Consider the following 25,603-nt stretch of genomic DNA (forward strand, 5'->3'; position numbering starts at 1 on the left):
CAGCACAGAACTAATAGCTGAATACTTACTCACTGCAATTTTCTTTAAGTCCACAGGTAGTAACAGTACTTGCACCAATAGTTTTAGGTGCCCCTTAAAAAAAACTGCTTTCAGTTATTATTTTTTTCATGCAATAAAGCAGATATCCTAACATCTCTTACAATACAATCCTTCCCTTTTACTGCAGAAATATTCCCATCCAAAAAGTGCCAACGTTATAAGCATGCATTTGATTTGCTGAATATTTGCTTGCAGTTTTGTCAGGTTTTAACATATATTTGCAACACTTTAGTGTATTATTTAATATATGGTCTTATTATTGCACAGTTGTTTTTTTAATATAATCTTCTTTATTCGGTGGCATTAAATAACATGAAATTATTTCTGTAATAGGAATAATAATCACAGCTTTTAACATTTAAGATACAAAATATGTATAAATTAGGCTTCTTTGTTAAAGGCAGTTTCACATTTGTTCTTTAAAATTATCTTTTAGTCAGTGTTTATATTTTATTATTTTATTTCATTATTTTATTTCATGAAGTAGAAGCATAAAATGAGCTTTTTACATCTCTGGCAAAGTATATTGAAAGCCATCATCATCATCATGGGTTCATAGGTAGGTACAGGGCTATCGGCCCTGGGGCCTATAAAAGCCCAGCCAAAAAGGCACCCTGGCTTTTGCCACCCAAAAAAATTATTTTCCTGTGCCACTGTCGAGCAGAGCCACAGAGGTGATCCCTGGGGTGAATTTCCTATTTCCCATCCAATCATCAAGATTTTTCTTGAAGAGTGCTAATGAGGAGCTTTGTTTGATATAGATAGGTAGTTTATTCCAGAGTATGGGAAGTCTCTGGAACAGGAATCTATCCCTCCGGCATGTTCTGTTTATTGTGGTGACAAGGTTTAGGTCCCTAGAGCATGTAGCTTGGAGGGATTGAGACTTCTTTATACGTGCTTTATATAAGATGTAGCCTTCAAAGTATGAGAAACTTAAGTATTTTGATATGAAACATAGACAATTTTATTTCTGTAATTCTTTGGACTATATCTTGTAATAACAGCTGTCCTTTCTCAAACCCAGGTTCAAATTGCCTTTCTCTAACTCAAATATAAATTTCACATTTATTTAATTGAAATCTTGTTCAGATTAAGTTATATATTTTTTCAGCATTTGTTTTATGATAAAAGGTAATAAAAAGTAAGTGTGTTTAAATTCTTCTGCAAAAATATTTAAAAATTCTGGTTATGAGCCTGCTTTTACTTTTCCTAAAGTGATGTATAATGTCTACAGTTTTCAGCATTTTGCTTATAATGTACATTAATAAAACATTATCTTTTATTTCTTCATGAATGTGACAACTATCTTTCTTATCTAGTACAAAATTATTATTTTTTATTACAACCAGAAGTAATATTGTGCAAAATCACATTCAGAGTAAGCAATAAACCTTTTTATCACCTCTTTTCATGATATGGGGTTGAAATAGTAGCATGTATTTTTAAATATAGGATTAACATACTAAATACTGCCAGCAACCTGTTTAATGTGAAGGATATCAGCTGTTGTCTGGTGTTTTTAACATTTAAAATGTAAGACTTTAGTGCAACAATTTCATTACGCCCCCTGAGCATGACAACTATCACATACCTCATGGGGTGGGGACAGGTAGGGTTTGCAGACTGAAATCCCATCCTCATACCTGAGGGGATAGAGCTACAAGGCTGTGTATCCTAACAGCTCACCTAAAGATGAGGACAGCTGTCTTGTTAATGCAACATACACAGATTTAGCTACTCTTCCTACAATACACAAAGCTGCAGATATTGACAAATGAATGTTTCCTGTTATATGAATAGTCTCTGCTTCTGGCCTGACCTTTCCAGTCTGTCTTGATATCGCATGACAAACAGAACAAGCCAGCTTAACTGGTTTAAAATGAAAGGCTGACTCCTGCTTTGATACAGTCAACTTACTGTCACAGATCAGTTGTATTGGTGGCCCAAAAGGGGTGAACAGATGTTAAGTATGAGTAACACATTCTCTGATAACATTGACTAATTGCAGATTCATCATATTTCCTGGGTGCAGATTACAAAACAAAGGAACTCTGCACATAGCAATGGTATCACATGATCACAAGCACTTTAAACATTTTACCTGGCTGTACACATTATCTCTAAAAGTGCCATCATGACAAACTGAGCCTAAAGAAAAACAATAGGCAAGTACTGCTGGGTCCACCTAGTATTTATTTATTTATTTAGTTAGTTGTTTTGTATTTCCTGGGTTAGTTGCAAAAGGCAAGGCCTATTTTCACAAGACACCTGAGGTAGTATTCTAACAGACTTGGGGAAATATGTCCATGACACTGGGTATACTGCCCTACTCTTTTCTGTATATGCAATGGAATCATTTGCATTCATCTCCACTACCACCATTTAAAGCAGATGGGACCTCATTTTTAACACCTTATCTGAAGGAGGGCACCTCGGGACTGCAGAATCTCCTTATCCTGCATTATAGTGTCAGTATTAGACATTATACAATAAAAGCTATTTGCTATGAGATAAAAGCAAAGGAAACTCTAATCAATAATCCAAAGACATGCTGCCCCAGCTTTAACTCTGGGAACCCTGCTTTTGCCAATTATGGGCAGTCACCACTGAGCACCTGGTCGACTCAGGTCCCCCCCCATCTACTTTTGTGAACGAGGACTCCTCTCACTCCAGCTAAAAGCAAAGGAAACTCTAACCAATAATGATAAAAAAATAAGCTTTAACTCTGGGAACCCTGCTGTTGCCACTTACAGGCAGCCTCCACTGAGCACCTGGTCACCTCTGCACCCCCCCCCCCCACTTGTGCGAGCGACGACTCCTCTCACTCCAGAAAAAAGCAAAGGAAACTCTAACTAATAATCATCAAAAACTAAAAACTGCAGGCCAAGCTTTAACTCAGGGAACCCTGTTGTTGCCACTTAAATGCAGCCTCCACTGAGCACCTGGTCACCTCTGGTCCCCACCCCACCCCCCACTTGTGTGAGCGAGGACTCCACTCACTCCAGCTAAAAGCAAAGGAAACTCTTAACTAATAATCATCAAAAAATAAAAACTGTAGCCCCAGCGTTAACTCTGGGAACCCTGCTGTTGCCTCTTATGGGCAGTCTAGGTGCCTGTTTTTGTAACTACTGTTATGTCTTGTTAAAATCTGTTACAATCAGCTAAAGCACATACCCCAGGGGCGAGAGCTGCAAACTTTCTTCCTCTTAGCCCTCCCACCCTTTTTCTCCATTTCACTGTTGATACATTTTGCTTAACTTATCTGTTTTGTTATGTTAAGTTATTGAACCCCTCTCAATAGAGTCATAGCCTTCAGAGCCCCCCCATACTTATTCTTCACTAATTAAACACCAAATGAAAATGCAAAGTATCAAGCTACTTTTTTTTCTTTAGCTACATAGTGTACAGCAAACAAAGAGCAAAGGGGAATACAAATGCAAAAAAGAACAAAAGCCACCATTGCAGACTAGTAAGCAGCACACATCTGCCACCTGTGGTGTACTCTTACTGATCGTTTTTCTTAGGGAAACCTTGTAATCCTCGAACAGGGTTTCTTGCCTCTTTCTTGACCTTTCTAAAGCATTCAATACCATATCATACTCCAAGCTTTTTGATAAACTATCACAACTCAGCTTACCTCCCTCTACTATTAAATGCTTAACAAGCTACTTCACTAATACACAACAGTCAGTAAGATGGCAGGCTACCTGCTCCCCTTACATACCAGTCCAAACTGGGGTGCCTCAAGGCTCAATTCTTGGCCCTATTCTATTTAATATTTTCACAAACTAACTCCATACAGCATCCTACCTGACACAATATGCAGAGAACTCTACCCTTATTACCTGTTCTGAAAGTTTCTCTAATCTCTTGTCTACTACTCAGCATAGCTTCTTATCTGTAGAAAAATGGCTAACTGACAACCAACTAATTCTAAATCCCCAAAAAACAAAGCTACTACTCTTTTTTTCCAAAAACCCTCTCTAACCTTCACCATTTCTTCTCTTGGCAATATCATCATACCACCTGACCCACATACTAAACGTCTTGGTGTTATTATCGATGACCAAATAAAATTTGATACCCATATTCAGCACTGTATCAAAAACACCAATCAAGAATTCGGCCTACTCTACAGACATAAAAAAAAAACCCTAGCCCCTGACTCTAGGCAGAAACTAGCTCAGGCCTTCCTCCTTCCATGTCTACTTTATGCCTCCCCCATTTTTTCACATCTACAATCTACCCTTTTGGCTAAACTCTGTCAATCATACTATACTGTTGCAAGATTTGCTAGTAACCACCCCTACAAATCTCATCACTGTCATACACTAAAACAACTCCAGTGGCTTGACTTCCCCAAGCACCTGCTTCACTCCCAGCTGCAAATGACTCATACTGTACTCCTAAAACCCCTTTCCTGTCCTGCTCTATCCTCACTAATATCACATTATACCCCTCCCAGAATTCTCCCCAGCTCTGACCAGCTCCTCCTGGACACCTATAAACCAAACAAAAACATTAGTAAACTTCTTTCCCATGCATGAAACAAACTCCCCCTTAACATCCAAATCATTTCTAACATAAATCTCTTTACATCCGAACTTAAAACATTTCTCCTAAATGCCAACATGTGTCACTTCAATTATCCCACTTGAATCCCACCTTAACACCTTACTACCTCTCACACTTTTAACATCCACCTACTGCAAGTGTTCTATCTCATATCTCATTTGCATCTCTTTCTCTTTTTGTTGATTAAAAAAAAATTCTAACTTTTGTACTGCATATTACTGTAATGTTTATTTAAACTTCATTCTCAGGCTTTTTGTAAATTTTTAATTTATTTAACATTTGTTAACCAGGAAAGTCTGACTTGGAACAAAGCCAATTTTCAGTGGAGACCCAGGGAGAAATGCTCCAGATGCATGTCATTTGTAATGGGGGATGAAACCAGAGTACCTAGAGGGAACATACACAATCATAGGGAGGACATGCAGACTCCACACAGAAGGCACCCCAGCCAAGAATCGAACTAGAGAACCTCTTGTTGTGAGGTGACAACACTACTGCTGCACCACTGTGCCATCTATTCTAATCTAATCTAATATAATATAATATAATATATTATAATATAATATAATATAATATAATATAATCTTCTCATGTAAAGCACATTATTGCAATGTTTGCATAAAACTTTGTTGTCAGATGTTTTTCTTGTTTGTAACTTTGTAATAACTGTCTGGAGCTTTTTTCCTCGGGTCACCACTGAAAACGGGGCACTGGCTCAGTTGGACTAACCCAGTTAACAAATGACTGATAAATAAATAAATAATGAAAGGTCTTTAGTATTCCAAAATATGCACACTGACTGGACAGCTCAGTCAGTGTTCTTATTATAAATACAGCATTCCTCATCAAAAAGAGTTTGGTAGCCGTTCTGCAAGGATATTTGCCTTTTTTCAGCATGGCTATCAAACTCGGAGTTCGCAAATCGCATCTGCTCTGAAGTATGCTTTGCAATGACTGCTAGTTGCCAAACAAATAAGTTGGCAAAAAAATCACTCTGCAGGCATACTTGTCAGATCAACAATTTTGTTGCTTAATTGCTCTCATAAGCTAAGAAACTTGGTAGAATAACAGATGTTGCATTGCCATGCATTTTCCACAGTTATGGAGTGTGAAATTCAAATGTCTGTCATTGTATAGCAACTACAGTCTTCACTCTATTCCAGAAAACCCTAAGTTTTATGAACAACACTAAACATATGACGTAAAACCCTGCACATACCTCTCAACTGTACAGATTTTCGCAGAATGTCCAGATTTTTGCTTCATATTTTTTTTCTGTTTTTCATAAAACTGTGGTTTTCTGGCAAATTATTGGCAAATCATTAAAAACTGAAGGCAGAAAATAATGACAAGCATTTGAGTTCCAAACTACATACCCTTCAGAAAATTCATGCTAAAGTAAAACCTGTTATTCTATTAACTTTCTAAGTTTGTAAGAGGAATATTTAAAAATTGTCCCTATCTTTGGGCCTCTGCCCCCCCCCCCCCCATTATTTATATGTTTGTCCAGATTTCTTGCTCTTACAGGTTGAGAGGTCTGCTGCACATTCTGTGAACATCTAGACAGTTGAAATGTATGGTCAGTATGACAGCAGCAGAAACAACTCCAAGAAAACATCCTGACACTTTTACTTCTAACAGTAATGGCTGTGCAAGCATCTCCACATGGGTCTAGGACTCTTGCATGAATGCACATTTTACCGAATCGCGAATGGGCGGGCATATTTATGCGAAAATGATTTTCACCGAAGCAGCATTTTTGCATAAGTATGCCTGTTGTGCCAGTCGTACTACTGTGCGGATAAGGGAAAATTCCCTTTTCCCCACTGTAGTGCGATCTCGGAGTGAGAATATTAATGTGGGGGGGGGGTGCAGAGAGGATTGCCCCCTGCGTAAAAGTAGATTTAATATTTTTTTTTAACATACATTAGCGAAAGTGCTTTTTCGGTGAAAGCGCTTTCGTTAAAGTGTGTTCGGCGATAGTGGATTCGAACCGTTCAACTTTTTTTCAGCAGTCCTAGATCCCTCCATATATATGTAGATTGCATGCTCAGTACATGCTTCACATATGTAAAAGGAAGAAGTAGCAGAAGACCATTAAAGTCCATTTATACAATGGTATTATTTAAAAAAAGTTAATCAATTTCTTTCCTTAAATAATGTCATTACAAAATAGCAATAATCCACTGCTGTGTGTGGTTATATCAGAATTTACCCATGGTTGCTTTGTTTAATTACTCAGGCTTCACCTTAATGATCAAACTATGCAAGCTGTGGGCAAATCCTGATCTACTCTCATACACTCGTGGATTATTGTTAAAATAGATGTAAGCACCAGGTAAGACCCCTTGGGTACTGCCACTTGAGCCATTTTCCTGTTGACTGTATAAGCTTTTAGTACCACTTCACTTTAAACCCAGTCATCTAAGGGACATCATAAATCAGGCTGTTGTCAGTCCTGTAGCCAAACATTTTAAGCAACATATCAGGCAACTATTGCAGGTTTAAGGTTTAGAGTCATGCTTCAGATGAAACAGAAATTAATACTAGTAAAACATTTTGTTAAACAAAAACAAGATTTTTCTTCCATGTTACAAACCAAAAGATTTATTTATTTATTATTTTTTACTATGTTCTCATTTAGTATTTATTTTTAAATCAAGAAACATCATTACTAAATTTTGCCAATGATCCTATGATCCTATAAGCAAGAGAAAGAAATACTGAGACCCTAAGCAACACTGGCAGTCATACATTTATGTAAATGAAAACAAACTATATTGACACATTTTCAGTTGTAAATATTATAGATCCTTATAATCTATCCAGTCATTGTCATTCAAACATTCAATTGCTGCCTTCCGTTAAACCTTATTCCTCCTACAAAACATTATTCTGCATGTACTGTTCCATCAATTCTCATTTTTCTATATAATTTGCTCCTACACTTTTCTGAAGATTCTACTTCCAGTTGTTTTATCTCTGTTGCTATATTCACGACTTGTAGTACAGCTGGTTTAGACTTTGATTTCCATTTTCTAGTAATTGTTTTTTGGTAGCCACCAGAAATGAACTCAGCATGTCTAGGCAATTCCAATTCTGTATCATAGCTCAAAAAAATAATTTCCTTTGTCACACCAATTTGCTCACCCAGTATTTCTGTTAGGATAGTCTGCAGGGAATTCTTAAAGTCTACCAACTCATTACACTCCCAAAAAATATGTTCCCAATTATCTCTTTCTGCCCCATTATACCACCGACATTTGAAATCTACCTGAGGAAAAATTCTTTGGAGTCTACTTTGGGTACAGAAATACCTATGCAAACACTTCCAAGCAAAGGTCTTAAATCTTCTAAAGTTTGTTGCACATTTGTGAGCTGCTGTGAGGGTCTTAAGATCCACAGCCATACATTCTCCCTCATTGTTTCTTTGTGAATTGCTTATCCAATCTCTCTTCTCAATCCTTTCCAACCTCCTCTGATTGATTCCTATAGTTATCATGCAATATGTTATGTGCCCTACTAATTATCCGATTTTAATAGCAGCTTCTGTTATAAATTCTACTAAAAACCTCTTCCGGTGCTGGTCTTTCGCTTAGGGTCTCACTATTTCTTCCTCTTTGCTTATAGGATCACAGAATCATTGGAAGTTACTACGCTATTGGCCAAGCCTAGCCAAGAATTTAGCCCATGTTCCAACAAGTCAGCACCCTATGCCATGTCCAGCAGTGACACAGGTGGAATCCCAGGGGTATATTTTCTGTTCCCCATCCAGTTATCCAGGTTGTGCTTAAAAAGGGTTAATGAGGTATTCTGCTTTATGGGGCAAGGGAGTCTATTTCACAAAAGGGGAGTCTCTGGGAAACAAATTTGTCCCGCCAACAGGTCCTATTGATATCACAGACCAGGTTGAGTTTGCATGCGTGTGGGTTATTCGAGTGGAGCTTAACTTACGGATATGCAGCATTCCCATCAGGGTAGGGTCTGAGATTGCTTTGTATGCCAGACAGAGGTCACCTCTGAGGAGTCTGTAGGAGACTAAGTAGAGGGTCAGGGCTTTTAGTCTATCTGTGTAGAGTAGATGTTTGAGGCCCTGGATTCTCTGGGTGAGGAACCTCTGTGGTCTCTCCAGCTGCTACATGTGCTTTGTGTGGTACATGCCAAAAGGTCATTGTATTCAATAATGGGTCTTATAAGGGAAGACTACAGAGATGTTATGACCTCCTTGTCCCTGGATGAGATACCCTTACTAATGAGGTGGGCCATGTAGCAAGCTTTCCATACAATGGATGCAATATGGTGGTCAAAAGTCAGTTTGCTATCAACCTGAGTGCCCAAGTCCCTCACAACTGATTGCGTGCTTCGGGCCTTATTATCGATGTGATCATTTGTGGGGACATCACTCTGCTTGAAAGGAATGATGATGCATTTTTTGGCATTCAGTTTGAGTCATGTTTCTGGCAGCAGTCATTTGTTTGGGTGAGATGTTCTTGGAGGATGTCCACCTCACTAGGGGAATTGATACCCTGATATCAATCCTTGATTGGGAAGGAAATCGCTAGCTTGCAGTCAGAATTAATTCTTGGCATCTTCTCCTTATATTACCTTTCCCTCTCTAATTATTTGCTCACAATACCTTGGATCCTTTGTCATTTTATTCCAGTAAATTCTAACCCCTTCTTGCCTGTTCTCTGTACCCATAATTACAGTTATCCCTATCAGCAGAATCTCCTTTCTCCATCCCGGTGTTGGCTTAGTTCTTAGAATACTTTCTGCTACTTTATGAATATAATAATCTGTGTGGTTATTATTCTTCTTCTTAAGGATATGCATCCAAAATCCAACTCTCTCATTGTTCCTTGAGCTTCTCCCTGTTTCATCACCATCCCTTCCCATTTTGAATAATAGCTTTCTGTTAGTGCTATATATGGAAGCCTTAACTGTGTAGCTCTGAAATGCCCCTTCAAATCAAGTAATTCCAAACAACTTTGTTCTGTTGGAAGAATCAGCTTATACCACTTGACTCTTACCCTCTACCCCTCCCAGTTAAAATCCTTCAATTCTTCATTAATTGCTAGCCACAATTTCTCCTTTTGTTGACAAAAATATGCCTGACGCATTGTATAAAACGAAATGGACTAAAAACATTTTCACTGCTTGTATCTTGCTATCCATATCCATAAAACAGAGCTTCCAGTTTCTCAGTTTTTGTTTTATCTTTTGTTTAAAACAAAAACAAGATCTTGGTACAAAATATGACACATTGGCCCCTGATGGCTTGGGGAAGCATGTTGATCATTTGACAGCCAATGTACCAAATGCTGGTATGTAAAAAAATTGTGTCAAAACAATTTCCAGCGAACCTAATACGTTTTTTGCAAGGGAGAGGCCTCTGTGTACCACCCCCCATGTGGGGGACACTCCCCTCACCCCCCAACCTTATGTATACCTAGTCACAGTACAGTAGAGAAAAGGGAAAACTCTATTGCTACTGAAAGTTGTTTCAGCACTTCTCCTTCGATCTATTGGCAGTTGAAGAAACAACTGTCAATAGATTAACTGGCTCCAGTGGTTTGAACAATGAGTTACTGTGGAAATATTTGATAGAAATTGTGGGAGGAGATTTATTTTTCAAGTGTTAATGATTCAAATGTAATTTGTAGAAATGGATTGGTAACTGTAAATTCACTCCCAGTTTAGTACCACTGTTGCTCGTGGATAGGGAGGATAGGGGAAACATGGAAATGCCCCAGCATATCCTTGTTCAGCCTATCTCTAGGTTATTCTTCTGCAAAATATAAAGGCTAAAAACTACCATGGGAAGGTAAGGTTGGGCATCTTAAAACCCTCACAGATCAGTTGCTTAGTAAGTACCGTGAACATATGAACCTATATGAACTATTATACCACCCACAGAACAAAAGCCATGGCATGGGAGTGTAGGGCAACAGGTGATGGTCCATCAAGTGAACAATGTGTTATGGAAATGGAGGAGTTCCTGACCTCTCTTAAAGGCAAAACCACCCCCACAGTCTCACCTGTGAGCACACATGCAGCCAGCATACTTACAAATATAAACATTTGATAAAATCTAATTCCACTGGCCATACCTTCTACAAATGATTCTGCTAGCTGGATGTTTAGTGTACCTATACATATGTTGTGGCAGGGCTAGACAGGCTTCAGAGAGCTTCAGCTGCAGATACCCTCAGGTATATAGTCTTATTTCACAGTATCAGTGGCTACAAAACTTCCTTACTTTTAGTCACTCTAAACATCATTAAGTCTTTCTGACTCATGGTGTATAGGTACACCAGGGATGGTACTGGTTTGTACTTACAGTGGATAGTTTTTGCTTTTGTGTATTCACAGGCATTTTGTTACCTGGCATCAGCACAATGGAACTGCCCTATCTGATGTTTGAGGATCTGCGTTCCCTGATAGTGATGGCAGGAATGAGCTGGCACAAACAAGGGGTGCAGAGGTGTGTTTGATACAGAGAATGTGACCCCCCACATCCCCTACACAGCCCATGGACACAGTCTCTGTGATTGTAGACACCTGGGATGCACATACATTGATGAGGGTACTATAGATCAGAAAAGTGTGTTGGATCCCAGCAGACAGATGTCTGAATCTGCCCCTGGCAGTAGTGCAGCAAGTGAGGGCAAAGGGGTCAATTGCCTCAGGTACAAAGTGCTCAAAGGCGTGATCAAGATACGTTGCAGCACCTGTCCTGCAGTATGTTTCTTTCTATTTTTGTTTTTTTTTTTTGCTCCTCACTTGAAGAGCTGAGGGTGTGTGTGGATTTGGCTGCAAGGAAGCTGAAATGCCAAATGGCTTCCTGTGGTCAGCTGCAGTCTTTGTTTTTTGCTCCTCACTTCAAGAGCTAAGGGGGTAGGGCAGGTATTTAAGAGATCAGCACAGAGCACTAGATGAGCCAGCAGCTCAGGGCCCTACTACACCTGGGTAGGGAGATCCACAAAGGTGGGTTGGTAATGGTGCTCACCCGAGATATGGTTACTGTCCTCCCCCTGAAGTTGGTGTGTCAGTGGCTGCAACCCAACATATGTGCATGGCAATTATGAAGGCACAGACTAGGGCTAACAAAACCGTGGCAGTGATAGTGAAGGTAATCCAGCATGTGCATGCTGATCTATGGGAGTCCATGTCCCATATGTGTGATTCATTGGATAAAATGAATCACACAATGGTCTGTGCAATGTCTTCTCTGAGTTGTCTGGCAAAGGTGAAGAACCATCTTCACAGCTGGTCATCTGCTATATCCAGAAATGTTAGCTAACATGGCTGTGGGTATGTGAGATTCCACTCATGCAGTGCTAGCAAATCCATGGCAATATTTTTTGTAGCATTGTCTACTCCCAGAAGAGGGTATCCCCATTGTTGTGGCCATCATTATGCTGGCACATCTCCTAGCAGACATCAGTCAAGGTCACATTGCACACAAGCATCTTGCCACACACACACACACACACACACACACACACACACACACACACACACACACACACACACACACACACACACAGACACACACACACACGTATCCACTGACTCTGACCCTTCTTAACATTAAGGCCCCACACACCAGTTCCTGCACTTTCCATAAAAGCACTTTTTCTTTTTATACATACAATGCTCATTTTCACACACTTCTATATGAAAGACATGCACTCCTGTATTTCCCTCTTCACCTGTGCAAATGTTGATAACTGTGCCCTGCTCTTTGTATGTCATTACTTGGATTGCCTATGTTTGATACACAGCATGGCCAGCCTGGTGATTTTGCATGCATCATTTTTACTGTAGTGTATCCGCTTAGCTCTTATATAGTTATATTGTAAAGCTATGTGCAGTGTGCTGTCTCTTTGCCAGTGCCATGGTAGACTATGCCTCTGTCCATCATATGAACATCCTCTATTTCAGGGTCCTCCTCTGACTCCTTGTCAATCTCAGTTATTGTTTGTAGATGATACCTTGTGCATTATAGACCACTTGTTGTTTGATGGAGTGGCATACTTTGCATTTCATGGTACCTCCTTCCCAGTTCACCAGCTGGTCCTTTATTTCAGTGTGGGTACAGGGAAATAGACTATATCATGGAATTCCTGTCTGATACTTTCTCTCTCCTCTGGGGTAAGTGAGAACCACACATGATGAAGCATGACATCAAGAAACTGATGGAGAAGATTCCTGAGATACCCGTACATGTCTCCAGTAAGTCACCAAAAGGTCCCTGTAGCTAATATACATCAAGACACACATATCTTGCTATCCACTGGGAGAGGTACTCCATGGTTGTCATGGGGCTGTAGACAAGGCCAACACATTTCCACGATTTATGTCTCTGTCAACACAGTGATGGTTCCACTATGTTGATGTTGTACACAGCATGAAATATTAAGGGCAGTCAGATGATGCGGCACCTGCAGAGGTGATGTCACACTGTCAGGCAAAACAGCTGCAATGAGAGCATCCTGCAGAAACATAGTTACTATAGCTGAAGCAACTCTAGTATAACTACACAATGTACCTTACACAGTTACTATAGCTGAAGCAGCTCCTAGTATAACTACACAATGTACTTTACACAGTTACTATAGCTGAAGCAACTCCTAGTATAACTACACAATGTTCTTTACACAGTTACTATACCTGAAGCAACTCCTAGTATAACTACACAATATACTTTACACAGTTACTATAGCTGAAGCAGCTCCTAGTATAACTATACAATGTACTTCGGCTGAACACAGGGATATGGCTGAGTTCAAATATAAAATGGGCATATCTCTGCTGCGTGACATTTAAATGTTTTTCAATCACTGCTCCATCTTGTTTTACCTCAATATCATAATAGCACCTCATTATATAATCATTACCTTATAAAAAAACAACTGTAAGCCTGTTTCCAACCTATCCTGTAACTAGTGTTCCAGATACAGATTTGCTGTATCCAGGACTGTATGTAAGTTTCTGAGCCCCCCAAGCATTTTTGTGTTGGAGGGAAGCCTTCTAGCTTATCAGTGGGAGTGGTAAGCACTAGGTAACCTGTCTACCACATAAGGAGTGGTTCTGGCCCAGAAATTGTAGTTATTGGCCATTTGGGCAATCTCTTCCATCTCTCTCAACTTTCTGATTTGAAAGCCTGCATTTGCACTTGTTTCTGTCCTGTAACTCGTCTAGTGCAGATACAGATTCTTAGTTTTAGCACTTAAATTTGCTTATTTGTGCTCAGCACTTGTTCAGAACTTGTAAGCACTAAATAAGCTACTAATTACTATAGCACTCAATCTTCCTCATTACCTAGAGGAAAACAGTTTTTGTACTTACTTTTCTCACTTGCTTAAAGAAAAACAGCTCTTGTACTCATTTTCCTCACTTATCTAGAGGAAAATATTTTTTTATTCAGACATGTCCAAGGGTCAGCTCCCAGTGTTCTCTCCTGTCTCTTTGATGAATCTGGGCATCTTAAGGCAATGTAGAAATTGCCTCATGTACACAGACAACCCTCTCCTCTTACCACCCAACACTACAACCTGTGAGAGATGCACTTATCTAGCCAAACTGGAGTAAAGCTCTCTCCAACCAAGACTGAACTTAACAGTCATGAGGAAAAAGTAAACATTTGCACCACACCACACTCATCACATAGTCTCACTAAATCTACACCACCAAAATCCACACATAGTAACACAAAAACATTCGCAGAGGCTCTCAATAATAATCTGTCTAAGCAACAGGGACCTCCAAAGCAGAAACGCAAGCAACCTCCATCCCCCAACACAACCCAAATGACACATAGCCCACAGACTCAGTGTGCCACTCAACCACAGCCAATAAGGCAAAGCAACGTACCCAACAAACTAGTCATAGGTGACTTTATAGTCAGGCACACTGATGTCCCTCTCATCAGGCTAAATAAGGAGAAGGTTACTGTCAGCTGCCTGTCGGGTGCCAGGATCCGCCACATAACCCACGCACTCAGGTCACTCCACAACAATTACAAATATGACTCTGTCATTGTCCATGTTGGTGTGAATGATCTGAGACATGCCTCCCTGGACTACATGAAAAGAGGCATGGAAGAGCTGTCCAATCTTGTAGCCCAGGCAGGTATGACCCTAGCCCTGAGTAGCATTCTGCCATCGCCCAGAATGATACCGCAGTACAAGGACAAAATGATTGACTTCAACAATTGGCTAAGCTTCTGGTGTAATTCTAAGGGGATCCAGTATCTGTCTGCTTGGGATGACATGGTTGACAGACCACTATGCTTTGCCACAGATGGTCAGCACCTGCTGCCCCTGGGATTCTGGATACTGGCTAAGGCTCTTGCTGCCCCTATAGTGCCTTTTTTAGGCACAGTTCAAATAACAAATTCACCACTGTAACAGGAACAGGCAAGCAAAAACTGAGGGTAATGCTGCTCAATGCTAGAAGTCTAAATCTCAAAATGCACTCACTCGAGGCACTCCTTAAAATGGAGAACATCAATATCTGTGCAGTGACTGAGACCTGGTCCAAGGCTCCAGAGAGCACCCTTGCACTACCAGGCTATAACTCATACCACACTTTTCAGCCATGTAACCTGGACCAAAACACCAAAGGCGGAGGTGTGTCCATATTCATTAAGGATATCCACACCTCCAGGCTAGTTACACAGCATAATGCATCCGAGGTTATCCAAGTGCAACTAACTCTGGGCAAAACTGCAATCCAAATTGTAGCTTGCTACAGATCCCCCACCATGCCCCAGGATCCCCACTACTCTTTTCTTGATGTACTGGAAAATATTAGGGTTCAACCAAACACTCTAATAATGGGTGAGTTCAGCTACCCCACCATTAACTGGGAAAACTACTCGTGTACCAACTCCTTAGCTCAATGCTTTCTAGAATTCATAAACTCCAATGCCCTGGATCAACTTATCCACACCCCCACCAGGGGCAACAATATCCTAGACCTAGTCATTACCAACATGAGTGACCGGTGTTCCACACCTGACATCAAATCCTCGTTGGTGCGATCCGACCATAAGCTAATCACCCTTGATATCCACATCCTGCCCCCAACCCCCCCCCACCCCCATTAAGGAAACCACAGTAAAAAATTTCTCCAAACCCAACTTCATGCTTCTTAAGACAGAAGTGGTGACCTTCATGACACCCATGCAGATAGACAATACAGTTATAACTGCTAAATCCTACACAAATGCACTCTATAAGTACTTACACGAGTGCATGGATCATGCTATCCCAAACAGAACCAAGACGCTATCCTCAAACAAAGGAAGCCAATCTGGAGGTCCCCTGTCATAAACAAACTGTACAACAGAAACTGTTGCAAAAGAGAGTAAAATCCCATGAGTGGAGGAGCTCCCTGGTCAGCCTCAGTAATAAGCTGAGATCCCTTATAAGAGCCTCCAAAGGTAGTTACGAAAACAAAATCACCACTAATTCTAAGGACAACCACAAAGCATCCTATAGCTATGTCAAGAATTTCGATGGCAACACCCAGATCTGCTCTGAGTTACAGCACAAAGGCACAAAAATTACAGAACCAACTGATAATGCCAACATCCTGGCAGATAGGTTCAGTGCTAACTTTACCCCTCCACCCCCTAAAGGGCCCATATCTATACAGGAAAATGCAGTATACCTGTAATCACAACTATGCAGGTAAAAGCTGCACTCTCTAAAGCAAAAAACACAGCATCCATTGGACCGGACAACATCCTAGGCTGCATTTTACACGAACTTCAGAATGAACTGGCTCCCCACTTAAGCACCATGTTCAATAATAGCCTCACAACAGGCTTTGTGCCCACTGAATGGCGCACAGCAACAGTTTTCCCATTCCACAAAGGGGGAGCCACCACTGATCCCGGGAACTATCGACCTATTAGCCTGATGAGCCTGGTCTGCAAGACCATGGAAAGTATCATCATGGAACTCATAAACAAAGATATTAGTAACTTCCAAACTCTGGATCCCACCCAGTTCGGGTTTGTGAAAAGCAGATCATGCCTCCTGAACCTGATCGACTTCTTTGAGGCAGTCACCAAAGCCGTAGATTAGGGTAAGGTGGTTCACACAGCCTATCTTGACCTTGCCAAGGCTTTCAACACCATCCCCCATTCTGGAATTATAGCTAAACGCACTAAACTAGGTATAAATCCCTACGTCGCAAGTAGGGTTGCCAACTGGCTCACTGACAGAACCCACACTGTAAAAGTTGCAGACTCCAAATCTGACCTCAAAGCAGTGACAAGTGCAGTACCACAGGGTTCTGTCCTGGGACCTCTCCTGTTTGGTATCTACTTCTCTGAAGTACAGGCTATCACATAAGGCCTCTGGCTAATGAAGTTCACAGATGACTGCAAACTAGGAGCCATAGTCAAGTCTCCAAATGATGTGGACATCCTACAGAAGGGCCTCACTGAGACAGATGCCTGGTGTCAGAGCCATGGCCTCAAGCTCAATGCCAAAAAGTGCAGTGTCACCCCCTTTGGTAAAAACTCTGTACCCATGAACTACCACATAGGCAGCAATCTACTTAACACCGAATGTGTGATAAGAGACCTTGGAACCCAGGTGGACAGTAGTCTCTCCTTTGATAGTCACATCACCACAGTAGTCAGGAAGTCCTTCTACATGGCACACCTCATCATAAAAGGGTTCTCATCCAGGAAAAAAGAGGTTCATTGTTCCCCTCTACTCGACACTCATTAGACTCATTATAGAGTACAACGTCCCTTTTGGAATGTATCTCACATGACATCTGCAGCAGCTGGAAAGGCCACAGAAGTACCTCACAAAGAGGATTACTGGCCTCAAAGAAGTGCCCTACACTGGCCGCCTCAAAACAACTCCAGCTTTACTCCGTAGCAAATCACCTACTACAAGGTGATCTCTGCCTAACATATAAAGCTATGTCAAACCCAGAGCTGTTGGACATGCTACACCTAAAGAAATCCCAATCCCATCGAGCTACACGCTCTAGGGACCTAAACCTTGTCACCACAATAAACAGGACATGCTGGAGGGATAGATTCCTGTCCCAGAGACTTCCGATTGTCTGGAACAGGCTACCCATCTATGTCAAGCAAAGTTCTTCATTAGCACTCTTCAAGAAAAATCTTGATGAGTGGATGGGAAATAGGAAATACACTCCGGGGATCACTTCTGTGTCTCTGCTCGATAGTGGGACAGGAAAATAACTTTCTTTGGTGGCATAAGCCAGGGAACCTTGTTGGCTAGGCTTATGTAGGCCCTTGGTCCGATAGCCTAGTATCTACCCATGAACCTATGAGCCTAGCATGGTTGAACACATTTGGTAAAACCATGTCACGTAGCTGGGTTTTCTGAATTGCACACACACTGAATGTAGCTGCTTGTTCAGCAAATTCACTTAGCAAAATATGGCAAAGTTTCCTGAATCTGGCCCACAGACTAAAGAATTTAAGTAATACATCTACCAGTAATTTTTATGTTATCTTTTCTTTCTCTCCTAAGATGTCAAAGTAAAAGGGAAGGAGTGTAGCATATGTAGTGCTAAGACAGAAATGCCATATGTAACTGTGCTGCAGTAAATAAAGGATGTATGTTTCACAATTCTTTCTACATATCCATTAAGTAATAAAATAAAAGAATTGTGCTGTGAAAATATACAGCAGAAAGAAGTTTAGAGTATCTGCAAATTAGTTTTGTACAAGGCAGCATGCAATCAAAACCAAAAGGTTTTTGTCTAGCAGTTTAGTGCAGAGGATTAAGGCTTTAAGCTGTTAATTAGCTTTATCCTGTGGACCAGGGTTTTGTTCTTCAGTCTCCATTTGCAAACTATATGACTCTGAGCAAGACACCTACCCAGACAGCGTTCTAAGGTCATCTCTGAAAAAAAGCACTTTTGCCTGCTGTGTTTACATCCACAGATAATTTAAAAACTGAAGGCCATGTCAGACAAATGCAACAACACTGTAAAGTCAACACTGACAAAATGGCTTCTGAAAGAGAAAAAAAAACATTAGTAAACATGCATTAAAACATTTGTTGGATTCTAAAAATGTCTCTGTTACTTGACATAAAACACTAATGTCCAAATCCCGTGGAACAATGACTTCCTTGGACCTAGATGCCATACCTTTGTTTATAAGTTGCACAATGTAGAATGATGTCCTCACTACTGTAGATATGTGTTTTTTTTATTTTATTTAACATTTGTTTATGGGGAATGTCCGACTTGGAATGAAGTCAATTTTCAGTGGAGACCAAGGAGAAGCACTCTAGATGCACATCTTTGTAACATGAGAGGAAACCAGAGCGCCCAGCGAAAACCCACATGAACACAGGGAGGACATGCAGACTCCACACAGAAGACAACTCAGCTGATGATCAAACCAGAGAACCTCTTGCTGTGAGGTGACAACACAACTGCTGTAGCACTGCACCATCCAGTGATGGTCAAACACTACTTGATTACTGTCCATGTGAATCCCCAAGTCCATGATGACTACTTGGTCAACTATTAGGGGTGTGTTGTCAATATGATAGTTACCAGGGGTGGGTGACTTCCCAAAGGATACTATTAATAAAACATCCATACCACCATAAGGGGCATTATGCTAAATGATCAGCCTGCGTGCCAAGTTCACTGTAATAATTTACATACCTGGATCTGGATGCAATACCTTTAGATATAAGCTGTTCAATGAAAAAGGACTTCCTACTACAGTGGATATGTGGTAATCAAAGGACAGTTAATTGTTGACATAAGTTCCATAACTATGGGATCAATTTTCAGGGATGTGTTGTCAATCTTATAGTTACACGGGTTCTTATAACTTGCCAAAGGATATGATAATATACTTCTTGGCATTTAGTTTTAATCCATGGTTTTGATACAAGCTATTGTATGTAGGATCTTGGTGTCCTTTGAGGAGTTTATTTTGGCACCAAGTTTTCAGTCATTTCTAAACTCGGTCGGCCACAAACACATAACATTAGGTTTGACCTCCAAGAAATAAATGCCAAATAGGAGTGACTCAAAGATTGAATCCTGGGGTACACTGCTAGCAACAGTATTAACCCTCAGCCTAACTTCTTGGGCTCTATTTGTGAACCAGTTTGCTCTTCAACGAGATAAATAAGGATTGAAATTTATCTGGGAAAGTTTTTCTGTGATATCCAAGTATTGAATGGTGCTGAATACCGTTGCAAGATCTAGAATTGTAGTGTGAACTGTTTTGCCCTCATCCATTGTTTCAGTAAATTTTTTGAAGTCAACCAGGTTGCGTTATTAAGACTTGTCCTTGATGAATCTAAACTGGGTTGGGTCAAGAGTCTGTAGGTAACTTATATCCTTATATATTAATTCCATAAAGATCCTTTCCATAGCCTTACAAATTATACTGGCCAGGTTTATGGGTCTATAATAACCTGGGTCCATTGAAGCTTCACCTTTGTGCAGTGGAATGACTGTTCCTAATCTCCATTCATCTGACATGAAATCTCTTTTGTGGCTCATATTCAATAGCTTCTGATGAGACTCAGGCAAGTCATGTTTCAGACTGACAAGTAGGCAACCTTAAATGTTATGTGGCCCCCATAGATGTAGAGCTATTTGCCATAGATACTGCCTTGAGAACTTGTTCTTGGGGAAATTTGAATGAAGGGTGTATGTATGGGTATGTTCATAGGTTCATAGGTTCATAGGTAGGTATTAGGTTATTGGCCTGAGGGCCTATGTAAGCCTAGCCAACAAGGTTTCCTGGCTTATGCCACCCAACAAAGTTATTTTCCTGTGCCACTGTTGAACAGAGGCACAGACGTGATTCCTGGGGGGGTATTTCCTATTTCCCATCCACTCATCAAGATTTTTCTTGGAAGAGTGCTAATGAAGAACTTTGCTTGACATAGACGGGTAGCCTGTTCCAGAGTATAGGAAGTCTCTGGGACAGGAATCTATCCCTCCAGCATGTCCTGTTTATTGTGATGACAAGGTTTAGGTCCCTAGAGTGTGTAGCTCAGAGGGATTGGGATTTCTTTAGGTGTAGCATGTCTAACAGCTCTGGGTTTGACATAGCTTTATATGTTAGGCAGAGATCACCTCGGAGTGGGCGATACACTACAGAGAAAAGCTGGTGTTTTTTGAGACGGTCAGTGTAGGGCATCTGATTGAGGCCAGTAATCCTCTTAGTGAGGTACTTCTGTGGCCTTTCCAGCTGCTGCAGATGTCTTGTGAGGTACATTCCAAAAGGGGTGCTGTACTCTATAATGGGTCTAATGAGTGTTGAGTAGAGGGGAACAATGACCTCTTTTTTCCTGGATGAGAACCCTTTTATGATGAGGTGTGCCACCTAGAAAGACTTTCTGACTACTGTGGCGATGTGACTATCAAAGGACAGACTACTGTCCACCTGGGTCCCAAGGTCGCTTATCACACACTTGGTGTTAAGTAGACTGCTGTCTATGTAGTAGTTCATGGGTACAGAGTTTTTACCAAAAGGAATGACAATGCACTTTTTGGCATTGAGCTTGAGGCCGTGGCTCTGACACCAGACATCTGTCTCAGTGAGGCCCTTCTGTAGGATTTCGACATCATTTGGGGACTCAACTATGGTTCCTAGTTTGCAGTCATCTGCAAACTTCTTTACCCAGAGGCCTTCTGTGTTAGCCTGTACTTCAGAGAAGTAGATACCAAACAGGAGTGGTCCCAGGACTGAACCCTGTGGTACTCCACTTGTCACTGGTTTGACGTCAGATTTGGAATGTGCAACTTTTACAGTGTGGGTTCTGTCAGTGAGCCAGTTGGCAACCCATCTTGTGACATAGGGATTTATACCTAGTTTAGTGAGTTTAGCTATAATTCCAGAATGGGGGATGGTGTTGAAAGCCTTGGCGAGGTCAGGATAGGCTGTGTGTACCACCTTACCCTATGGCTTTGGTGACTGCCTCAAAGAAGTCAATCAGGTTCAGGAGGCATGATCTGCCTTTCACAAACCGGAACTGGGTGTGATCCAGAGTTTAGAAGTTACCAATATCTTTGCAGAAAAAAAAACAAATGAAAACTCCAGCCAAGCTAGAACTTCTAATGAGTGAACTCCCAAACCTCCTGTAACAGAAGCACATGGGATATATGCAAACGACCCTAATGAACACCAGGTGTTTCAGTTGTATGATTATTATGATTGCGCATAACTTTTACATTTGAAGTTATTTTAATGGACAATTTTAGGCCAAAAAGTCAAACCCCACTCACTATGGATTGCATATTTCAGCCTTGTAATCACCTCACCTCATCAGCATAGCATAAGCAAAGTGTTTGACTAAGTATAAGAAACACAGGGTTGTTATACCAAGCTGATGTCCATTATCATTTGGGTGACTGCAAAATATCCCACATAACAAATTAAAACAAATAGTTAGATTATCACACTGAAAAAACAATCAGAAAAAAATAAATGAAAACTCGAGCCAAGCTAGAACTTCCAATGAGTGACCTCCCAAACCTCCTGTAACAGAGGCACATGGGATATATGCAAATTACCCTTGAGTTTTGTCTCATCTAGTGCAGATACAGATTCTTAGTTTTAGCACTTAAATTTGCTTGTTCATGCTCAGCACTTGTTCAGAACTTGTAAGCACTAAATAAGCTACTAATTACTATAGCACTCTATCTTCCTCATTACCTAGAGGAAAACAGTTTTTGTACTTACTTTTCTCACTTGCTTAGAGAAAAATAACTCTTGTACTCACTTTCTTCACTTATCTAGAGGAAAAACTCTGCAACTCTCTTTTTGAGTGGTCTTGCGCACAGAGCAGCGTCGGGCAATGCCGGTTAGCTGCGGTATACTATTCCCGGCCCCACAAAGTCTGCGCTGTAAATTTTCCCTTAGAACTAAGCAAGCCTCAACTTAAGTGCTTCAGATCAGCTGCTCTTATTGCAGCACTTGCAAAACAGAAATCAGCACTTATCCTAATCTCCTAGACAGCACTATTATTCTCCAAATTTCCTAGACAGCACTATTATAATATAGCATAAGACCCTCGATCATCTGCAGGACTTAAGTTCAATTTACTCTTCAAAGCATGTCCAGAGGTGAGCTTCAGGTGTACTCTCCAGTTCACCTGGTGGAATTGGGCATCCTGAGGCAGTGTCACAACTGCCTCATGTATACAGACAACCCTCTCCTCTTACCTCTAGACACAAACACTTGTGAGAGATGCAAATCCACAGCCAGACTGGAAGCTAAGCACTCTCAACCCATGACTGTAACAGACAGTCAAGAGGATAAGGGACACACTTGCATCACACCACCTGTCACACATGAATCTACAAAACAAGCACCGGAAAAACATACGCATAAATACACAAAAACATATTCGGAGGCAATAGGTACCAATCTGAAAAAGAAACAGTGCCCTCCAAAGCAGACAAGCAAGCAACCTGCACCCCCAAACACAAGCCAGAAAACACATAATTCACCTCACCAGTGTGCCTCACAACAACCCTTAAGGCAAAACACCATACCTAACACGCTAGTAACAGGAGACTCTATAGTAAGGCACACGGATGTTCCACTCACCAGGCTGAACAAGGAGAAGGTTACTGTCAGCTGCCTCTCAGGTGCTCGGATCCGCCACATAACACAGGCACTTAGGTCACTCCAGAACAAGTACAAGTATGATGCTGTCATTGTACATGTTGGTGTGAATGATCTAAGATGTACCTCCCTGGACTAGACGAAAAGAGACATTGAGGGGCTCTCTGATCATGTAGCCCAAGCTGGTATGACCCTGACCTTGAGTAGCATACTACGTTCACCTAGAATGACACCACAATACAAAGACAAAATGATCAATTTCAACAATTGGCTAAGCTTCTAATGTCATTCTAAGGGGATCCAGTGTCTGTCTGCCTGGGGTGACATGATAGACAAGCCTCGCTGTTTTGACAGAGATGGGTTGCACCTGTCACCCCTAGGTTTTCGAATACTGGCCAATGCTCTTGCCGTCCCCATAGTGCCTTTTTAGGCAAGACTCAAATGACAAAACAACCACAGTAACCAGCACAGGTAACCAAAAACTAAGGGTAATGCAACTCAACGCCAAAAGTCTCAACCTCAAAATGCACACACTCAAGGCTCTCCTCAGCATGGAGAAAATCGATGTTTGTGCAGTGACGGAAACCTGGTTCAAGGCTCAAGAGAGCACCCCAGCACTGCCAGGTTACAATTCATATCATACCTTCCGGCCTCAGTTACCGGATCGCAGTACAAAGGGCGGAGGTGTATCCATATTCATCAAGGATACCCATATCTCCAGGTTAGTAGCGCAGCATGATGCCCCAGAGATCATCCATGAGCAACTATCAGCAGGCAAAACCACATTTCAAGTCATAGCTTGTTATAGATCGCCCACCATGTCCCAAGATGCTCACTCTGCATTCCTTGAGACATTGGAAAATATAAAGGTCCTACCCAACACCATAATCTTGGGTGATTTCGACTACCCTGGTATAGACTGGGTGAACTACCAATGTTCCAACTCCTATGCTCAGCGATTCATAGAATTTATAAATTCAAATGCCCTTGAACAACTAGTATGTTCCCCCACTAGAGGGGACAACATATTGGATTTAATCATCACAAATATGGGCGCCCATTGTACCACACCCGTTATCACCCCCTCCTTGGTCAGATCCGACCACAAACTGATAACCCTGGACATCCTCACTCCTCCACCTCACCCAATCAAAGAAATCATAGTCAAAAAACCTTTCCAAAGCAAACTTCAAACTACTTGCATCCGAAATGGAAAGCTTCACTATTCCCTTGCAGAAGGATAATGATATCCAGGATGCGGAATCCTACACCAAGGCACTCTATATGCATCTTCAGGATTGCATGGACCGTGCTATCCCAAATAAAACCAAGACTCCTTTCTCAAGCAAGAAGAAACCAGTCTGGTGGACCCTGGCCATAAGCAAACTTTACAATAAAAGGAGGAGACTTATACAAAAAAAGGCCAAATCTCAAGTAGAAAAATCATCCCTGATCAGCATTAGTAAGAAATTGAGGGCCCTCCTCAAGTTAACTAAAGCTAATTTTGAAAAGAAAGTTGCCAAGGATAACCATAAGTCCTTCTATGGCTACGTCAAAAACCTAAATGGCAATGTTCAGATCTGTTCTGAGCTAGTACAAAATGGAACAAAATACACTGACCCTTCTGACATTGCCAACATCTTGGCTGACAGGTTCAGTGCAACCCCCCCCCCCCCATCATTTTAAACATCATAAAAAGCTTTTTATATGTCAGACTCAAGTTTAAATATATGCACAAGCTCATCTTTCTAGGGCTTTTAACTTTAAAACACTAGAAATTGAAACCTGATCATTAAGACCGGGCCAGTATGTTGCATTCAATCGCAGTTGCCAGGCCAGTTTGCATCATTCAAATTAACAGTGTCCATGCCCCTCCTGTTTCATTCATAAGTAAAAATTCCAGTACAATAAATTTAAAACTATGCCCAGGTTGTTCAGAACAATGTCTAGCCAATGCATTTGTGTCCTTATTTTGTTTTATATCCCTCAAGTGTTCATTTATATGATTCTTTAGGTTTCTATCGGTTTTCCTGATGTAAATATAGGAACATGAAGAACCCAAAGCATGATACACCACCCTTTCTGTATTGCATGAATATTTTGCACACAAAAAAATCTTCACATTATTAATAATAATTTCTTTTGTTTCTAAGATGAATTTACAATAGGAATAAAAACCACATTTTCTTACTAACCCTTCTTGATGCAAAACCTTTTTCTGTTCAGAAATATCCTTCAAATTCTTCCCTTTCCTGTACACAATAATGGGTTTTTCACCCACAACATTCCTGACTTCTCTTTCATTATTTAGAATCTCCCAATTCTTAATTAAGATATTTTAAT

The 25,603-nt window shown here is 40.9% G+C and overlaps 1 protein-coding gene across 3 annotated transcripts in view; it reads left to right on the top strand.

Moving 5' to 3' along the window:
• The window catches only part of FLNB (filamin B), a 4,683,119-nt gene that overhangs the window by 155,448 nt on the left and 4,502,068 nt on the right, over positions 1 to 25,603 (top strand). The gene's annotated exons all lie outside the window — the stretch shown is intronic.

Source organism: Protopterus annectens, chromosome 7.part1 (assembly GCF_019279795.1).
Source record: "Protopterus annectens isolate FY-2018-M chromosome 7.part1, PAN1.0, whole genome shotgun sequence".
Taxonomy (NCBI): Eukaryota; Metazoa; Chordata; order Ceratodontiformes; family Protopteridae; genus Protopterus; species Protopterus annectens.